Source organism: Cyprinodon variegatus, unplaced genomic scaffold (assembly GCF_000732505.1).
Source record: "Cyprinodon variegatus isolate N-32 unplaced genomic scaffold, C_variegatus-1.0 Scaffold2187, whole genome shotgun sequence".
Lineage (NCBI taxonomy): Eukaryota > Metazoa > Chordata > Actinopteri > Cyprinodontiformes > Cyprinodontidae > Cyprinodon > Cyprinodon variegatus.
In genome coordinates this window covers 36,074-43,474 of record NW_015152640.1, presented here as the reverse complement: position 1 = coordinate 43,474, position 7,401 = coordinate 36,074, and the positions used below count along the sequence as shown (strand labels likewise).

General features: G+C 40.7%; 1 long non-coding RNA gene across 2 annotated transcripts; it reads left to right on the top strand.

Annotated features, from left to right (window-relative positions):
* The first annotated feature begins 3,918 nt into the window (after positions 1 to 3,918).
* Positions 3,919 to 5,013, top strand: LOC107105243. Of its 2 annotated transcripts, XR_001482337.1 has the most exons (4): positions 3,919 to 3,963; positions 4,111 to 4,339; positions 4,453 to 4,555; positions 4,861 to 5,013. It is a non-coding gene; the product is annotated as an uncharacterized LOC107105243 (long non-coding RNA). The 2 variants fall into 2 exon arrangements; XR_001482336.1 differs by having other exon boundaries at positions 3,925 to 4,339.
* The last annotated feature ends 2,388 nt before the right edge of the window (positions 5,014 to 7,401 follow it).

The window sequence follows — 7,401 nt, the reverse complement described above, 5'->3', positions numbered from 1 at the left end:
CCTGCAGAAAGGTAACGTTTAAAACGTTTTTAAACAAGAAGTAAGCTATGTTAAACAGAAATATATGCTTGGTTTGTTGACATATCGTTAAATTTAAAAATTTGTTTTTTTCCAGTCCAGCGGCGGGATGTGGCTCCAAGGTCAACAGGCCTTTCTTTCGGTACATATTGCTTTGCAGACCCATACCAAGGTGCTATAACTGAGAAAAATACTTGTGTACGGGTCAGGGTCATACTTGGAATCTGGCAGAAACATAAATGCTCACAGTGTGCTGCAAACACCAGGACGTCTTCCTCACCGCGGATCATTTCCGCTCACCCCTTAGCACTGCCCACTCAAAGTCTGAGCAGTGGGAAAACTTTTCTAGGTGATGTGTTGCAAGGCAGAAAAACGGAGCTGATAAAATATATCTGTTAAGCTTGGTTTGCAGAGGCTAAATCTCAGTCTGTTTACTATTTTAATGGAATGGCTATTTTTCCTAAAATTCTTTGTTTCAATGCCCTTTAAATTAATTCATTAATTAGGAATTAATAGACCACTCACATGCACAGTGTAGTTTTTGAAGAGCTTGAAATAAAATTTAAGTTGATCATAAATTATATTTTTATTTCTCATACAACCATAAATACAAGGTTTTTTTAAATTATTCAATAAAAAAGTAAAAAACAAAAAAAAACAACAACTGGACATTGTTGTTGAAGTTTGAAGACGTTTCGCTTCCCATCCAAAAACCTTGATCAATTCCAATGTCTGGATTAACGTTTATAGTATTGCCCAATCACAGGCCTTGTTTTGGCTTAGATAACATTAAATCAGATGTTTTGATTTACCATTAGCTTTTCTTTAAATGTTCAGAAAATGGTAATCAACTAATGTTTTTTTTTAAGTATCTGTAATTTTACAAATAATATGGTAGTTTTCTCAGAAAACGGTTAAAATTTAATGGTTTTTACAAAAGATTTCATATCTTTATCTCTTATTGTATAGATTATAATTATACATTTTTATGTATTATAACTGTCAGGGGAGTGTTTTTTCTTCACTGGTTGATGATGAACATTGGGACCGTCTTTCCTGGAGGTTCTGATTATTTACTAGCGGTGTTTTTTTCCAGTAACAATGTTTATCCGGTAACCTCAGAGGGATAATGTCAGGTTGGTTTCTCCATAGCTTTCAGTCCACCTTCCAATGAGGACGTTAAAGTGTTTGACCACACATGAACTGGTGCATTTCCTATCACATCTGGGGACAGTAAGCTTGAATCTCTCAGTTCAGATCTACTTCTGCATGGGGCAGGGCCCATCTAGAACCAGATCTACAATACCAGCATGGGTCAGATACTTCTGATCAGGCCAGTGAACATTTCCACCCCAAGCTATGTCTGTTTTTAATGTTGTCTGCTGAACAGTCTCCACATCCTCTGACTACACCCAGGAAACACCGTTTTCTCCAAGCCCAGACCCTGGGAGTGTAACAGCACCAGATCTTTCTCACGATGACACAATCATCCTGGAAGGTCTATCATCCAGTCCCCATAACGAGGATCACAGGCCTCCTGAAAAACAGCAGAAAACAAAACCGATGCACCAAACTGCAAAACAGAAAAGATACTCTTGGTTTGATATTTTTGATTTTTAAAATACAAGTTTACCCGTTAACAGCTGGTAGAGTCAGCACTGAGCAGCAAACCGGGTGGAGATCAAATCTATGCAAACAAAAAGTCTCACAGACTGATCACGGCCAAAGTTCATGGCTGAAATTTATGGGTGACTTATTTTTCTTTAACTTGTTGTGAAAAGCTCAAAGAAATGGATTATGTTAAAAAAAACTGTGATCAGACATTGAATCTATTTGTTACTCATTTGGAACGGCACCGGCTCCCCGCAACGTTCCCAAACCTGCCGGATCCACCTTCCAAACAAGGCTTATACATTTTTATTATATCAACACACATTTATTTGATCAGCAAAAAAATATTATTAAAAATAAATCATTTATTTAAAATTTCTAGCCATTCCAAAAGGAAAAAAAAAAAACATGGTAAAGAGTGTAACACCATAGATCAGAGGGGTGCTTCTAAAGCACCACTCTGTCAGGTTTTAGGTGTATTATTGCTGCTACACACCTGACTGGTGATTGGTCCATTCATCAGACAGAGACAATTAAAACTAGCAAGACTTTGGCTTGATCCAAATATTAAAGACCTGTTTCACCTTTCAGGGGGTGAACAGTGAGAACCTGATCCAGGGTAGAACAGGAGCCTGGGCTTCAGCCTTACCGACGCCATTACCTGGCAGACACACCTGCATCCTTTTAAAGGACCCCGTCTATGTGGGCTTGGTCTTTCACAGACCACCAGAAGACCGGAGGAGATCGTCTTGTGTGCAGCTGCTGCATTTAGACAGACCTACAACTGTAGCTGTCAAATAGAGACTAAAGCCGAAAAGAACCACAAAAAACAGAAGTTGTCCAAATGTACGGTTGAACCTAAACATTTGAAGGTGTGTCACACAGAATACAGGGACAAATGTGGCTAGCTCATAAGGTGGGCTGTGCAACACGGTCTGTGGTGAGACACTTGTGAGCTGTATAGTGAGATAAAGCTCCTAGTGTGGGCAAAGGGCGTCACCAGCGTCTCTGCTCTGGTTCTAGCTCCTCCCCCACTGTCAGCTCTATTCTGATGGCAGTTATTTTAGCAACTGCTCAAGCACTTCTGCTGTGGCTTAATTATCGGTGCTGAGTTAAAGTGTTCTGATCAACTGTGGAAACTGAGGACCAGAGACCTCTGGGTTACAGAACCTAATCTGAAAAGATAACATTGGGATTTTTGAAAAACTCAAAGAGAAAAGACAATCAGGAGAAATTTATTGATACAATTACTTTGTGTTTGGCGCTCAGACCACGGCAGGAAACATAACGCTTAATTTTGATAGATATGCATGAACAGGAGTAAAGAACGAGGCTGTTTCCCCCCCAGGCCTGAACCTGGTGGTGGAGTGGAGATAGATGGAGTTGGTCAGTCTGTAGACTGCTGGTTGGAGTGGAGATAGATGGAGTTGGTCAGTCTGTAGACTGCTGGTTGGAGAGACGGTCTGCTGAGCTTTACGGGGAGATCCAGTGGACTGCATGAGCTGATACTAGAGCTTCACTTCCTGGAAGATGGAAGTCCTGCTGGATAACACAGGCTGAGAGAACCTTTCCATGATGAGCAAGCATGAAGCGACAGTGGAGAGGAAAAAACCCCATTGGGAAGAAACCTCTGGCAGAACCAGGCTCACATGGCGGTCATCTGCCGGACTGGTTAAGATGAGACGGGGAACGCAGTAAGAGTCCGGGAGGAACGACGCTCTGATGAAGCTTTAGCTACGATGGTGGAGGAGGGGCTGGAGGGGGGAGGAAACGGGGTCATCTGAATGATGTCACAGAGCATCCACTGCCTGTCACAGGAGCAGACGGTGCGGGTCGGAGGCCTTTAAGGTGAGCTTTGGATGCTGATTGGCTTTGGTGGAGGTTTGGTTCAAAGCTGATTGGCTGTCGTAGGTGGATGAAGGAAAGCAATGAGTTTATTCAGTTGAACTTCCTCCTAGGCTCCATTTCTAAAGTATTTCTATTTTTATAGAAACACATAATGTAGACCTTCCAGGTCGTTTAGCCTTATCTCAAACATTTGGCCCTAATGCTGCTGTTCTCATTCCTGTTTAGTGGGGGAAACAGCATGAAACCATCCAGAGGAAGAGCATCTCCTCAGAGAAGAAGATCAGGTCAGCTGACTGCAGGTGGAGGAGAGGCTTCATTTACTCCTCTGAGTGAAGAGCAATCTAAAGAGGCAATTTCTATCATGAAATACTCTTTTGATGAGGCTGCTATCAAGAACAAGATGAAGTTTAATTAGATGGTCCTTGATGAAAAGAAATAACCCTTGAAAAGTGCAGCTGAGTTAATAAAGGCCACATTAACATGTTGGTATGAAACTTCTATGCTTTAGTCTTTTTTACGTTTGGTGTTTATATCAAATGTCTGGTCACAGTTCCAATCATACGTTTAAAAACCTAAATGAGGGATTGCTGTTTAATGTTCTACTAATTTAATGATATTATTCTTTTCTAACAGTCTCAATCTACTTTGATTGATCAAGACTTTATCCTGGAATTTGGAGAAGATATATCCTCAGTGTTTATGAGCGATAAGTGTCAGCCTATCTCCTCTCTTTAACATGAATGCATGTTTTTCTCCAGGAAACAGGAAGTAATCCTGCAGAGCCAGACTCTTCCTGCCTCCAGTGAAGAACTGATCTACTGTGGAGCGTCGGATGAGAAGGAATTGGAAAACCTTGCATCTGGTAGTTTAATTAGACTTTAATCCTTGATAAATAAACCTAGTATAGCAGCGTGTGCTTTAAATGAATGACATTCTTGCAGTTGTTGATATTTTATTTCTGTGCTGTCTCCACAGGCTGGGATAGCGATCCTGCTTCCATCATTCTGCTGCTCCACCTGAGGCCGTAAAACACCTGGAAGCTTCCTGCATCCCAAGCTGCTTCCTGCTCTTCCACAAGGTTGGCTTTCAATGTTTTTCACAGGAACTATCATGCATTTCTAAATATATCCAGATATGATTCGTTCTTATATAAATATGAGTGTTCCTAAACACTTAGGTGTGAATTTAGTTCAGGGTTATGCAATGATTAGGTTTAGAGTTATTGTCAGAATTAGGAAAATGACTGGAAATCACAACACATGGTCCTCACTATAGAACAATATGTGTGTTAAAGGGAAGATCCAAAATGATGAGCAGAGATTTAAAAAGAATTTGAACATTTGGAAATAGCAATTAACTCTTTTCCTTTATTTTAATTCTCAGAGTGGAACAAGTTTTCAGCAGCATGTTGATGACATCACTTCTTCAACGCATCCATCTCCATTCAAACAAGCATCTAGAAGCTACGCTGGCAAAGTTCAGCAGACTCCACGTCTCAAAGCTGAACTAGAAGCAGTGAATGAATCAGGAAACAAGTCTGCCTGTAAATGTAATTAGTTTCTTATCAATCTAATTTACTATCTTTATTTTTTGATCTTCTTCACTCAATACGTTTAAACAACATGGTGAAGCTTTGTTGTGTTTATCAGAACCAACATCCTTGTTATGCATATTAGATTAAGTCCTGGTTTATGTCCTGTTAAGGCGCTCCACCTGAAATGTGCTCAGAGAGGATGCAGCCGGATTTTTCAGGAAACATTTAAACACAAACATGATGAGCAGACTGAACATGAACCTGAAACTGGACCAAACCAGTTTTACTGCAGATTAAATGCTACTTGAAGATTCTGTGGATAATTCAGTGGGTCTAGATGTACAGTAAGTCCTGCTAGAGCTGCAGCTTCAACATGTTGGTCCTCTGAGAACTTTTCTGCTGAAATTGAACAGAAATCCTTTACTTCATTAAATGCTGAGTCCAAACTCTTTTAAAGAGAAGTGGAAGATTTTTGAACCTGTTGAAAATAGAAGTAGATGTAGTGGAACTTATGATCAAGTGGTTTTTACAGACAGATTAGCAAATATTCCAGTTCTAGATACTCTGCGATCTATTCTCACAAATCTACAAGTATGTGGAATGTTTTCATCCAACCATATTTCAAAGGTTGCTTTGTATTTCCATTTAAAAGATGGTCTAGATACGAATAATCCTCTTTTTTCCAAGGAGAAAATGTAAATGTTTAGTTTTTTTTATTCTAAGTTTTTATTGGCATTTTGTTGATGTGCTAAGATGAATAAATTGATAAGACATGGATATGGTTGTTTTTCTCTTCTTATTTAAGTTTTGGCTGAACACCTTGAGATAAATATAAAATAGTATTTTAACACCTAGAGTCAGTTTTAACAGTGAGCCAGGCTACATTTGGCCCTGCCCTGTGCAGCGTTAAACTGACACTGATCTCTGGGTTCATTTAACCTGCTTAAAGACGCCCTGGATACAAACTGATGGCCTGGAAGTCTAAGAGCATTCTGTCTTTGGGCCATTGATGCTACAAAGACTGCTCTTTGGGCAGTCTGCCAGACGTCAGTCTGCCAGAGGTCAGTCTGCCAGAGGTCAGTCTGCCAGAGGTCAGTCTGCCAGTGGTCAGTCTGCCAGTGGTCAGTCTGCCAGAGGTCAGTCTGCCAGTGGTCAGTCGTCCAGTAATCAGTCTACCTGGATTATTTGGATTCATGTTCATGTGGATTTAAAGACGTTTCAATTAGTGGGAAAAAAATTGCAGGAGGCAATATAAAAAAACGTCTAATCACTCGAAACTTTCACGGTGCAGTACCTCTGTGGCCCCCCTAGGGGTCGCTGATCCCCTGTTGAAGACCTCCACGATGAATCTTTCGTAAAAAGACATAAATCCTTTGTTTTGACATAGTGTCCTGGGTGACTCTGCAGAGAACTGTAAACTAAACCCAGAGAGAACAGAGGATCACCAGGCAGGGAGATCAGGCCACAGCAAAGGCAGAACCTGAAGAATAAATATAAATACTACAATAGTAGTATTAGTAATAGCCTAAAACTCTGTTTTTATTAAAATTGTTCTAAGTAAAACTCTAAGATTATAACACAATGAGCAACCATCTTAAAGCATAGAGGAGGAGAATAAGTGAATTCATTGAAGGTTTGGGCCAGATTGGAAAACAGCCAGAATTATTTCCATCTAATCCTCCATCCCAATGGGATTTAAAACTTTTCTTCCTAACAGCAAAGCGGTTCATGTTTCCTCAAACACACATTTATTTATTTCCCATTCTGCAGTTCTGCAGCATGTCCAGCAGATGGCACCCCAGGCTGCTGTCTGTCCAAAGCCAGCTGGTAGTCTGTATTCAGCTCAGCTTAAAAAGACCCTATATAGATATTGGCTCATAGGGGTTACACATTTGAAACATGATATAGACCCACATTGCCTTTTGATTCTAGAGTTGGTTCAGGTCAGAACCATTTGCCTTACAGGCCAGTGGTTCTGATGGACTCAGACAACAGGCTTATACCACCCTGGAAGTTACAGTCAGTCTCATTTTCTTCTCCTTGAGCTGAAATATTTCGTTTGAATTGTTGTGTTCTTTCCTCCATTGCTTTGCAGTTTAAGTCTGTTGTAGGCTGAGTGGAAGCATCCTGAGTAGAACTACACGTAAAGAGTTGATAAGATGGCACAGACTGGAACATCCATCATTTCCTCAGAAGGTCTGAATACTCCAGCAAAACCCTCTGAACCCCTGCAACTGCTCAGACGTAAAGACGTCTGGCAACAACAGATAGTCACAGGTTGGCGAATAGATGCCGTGCATTGCTCATCCTACTGCTAAACAGGAGGGGCTATTTCATTCAGCAGGGGGTTAAACCACTGGCAGACTGACCTCTGGCAGACTGATTACTGG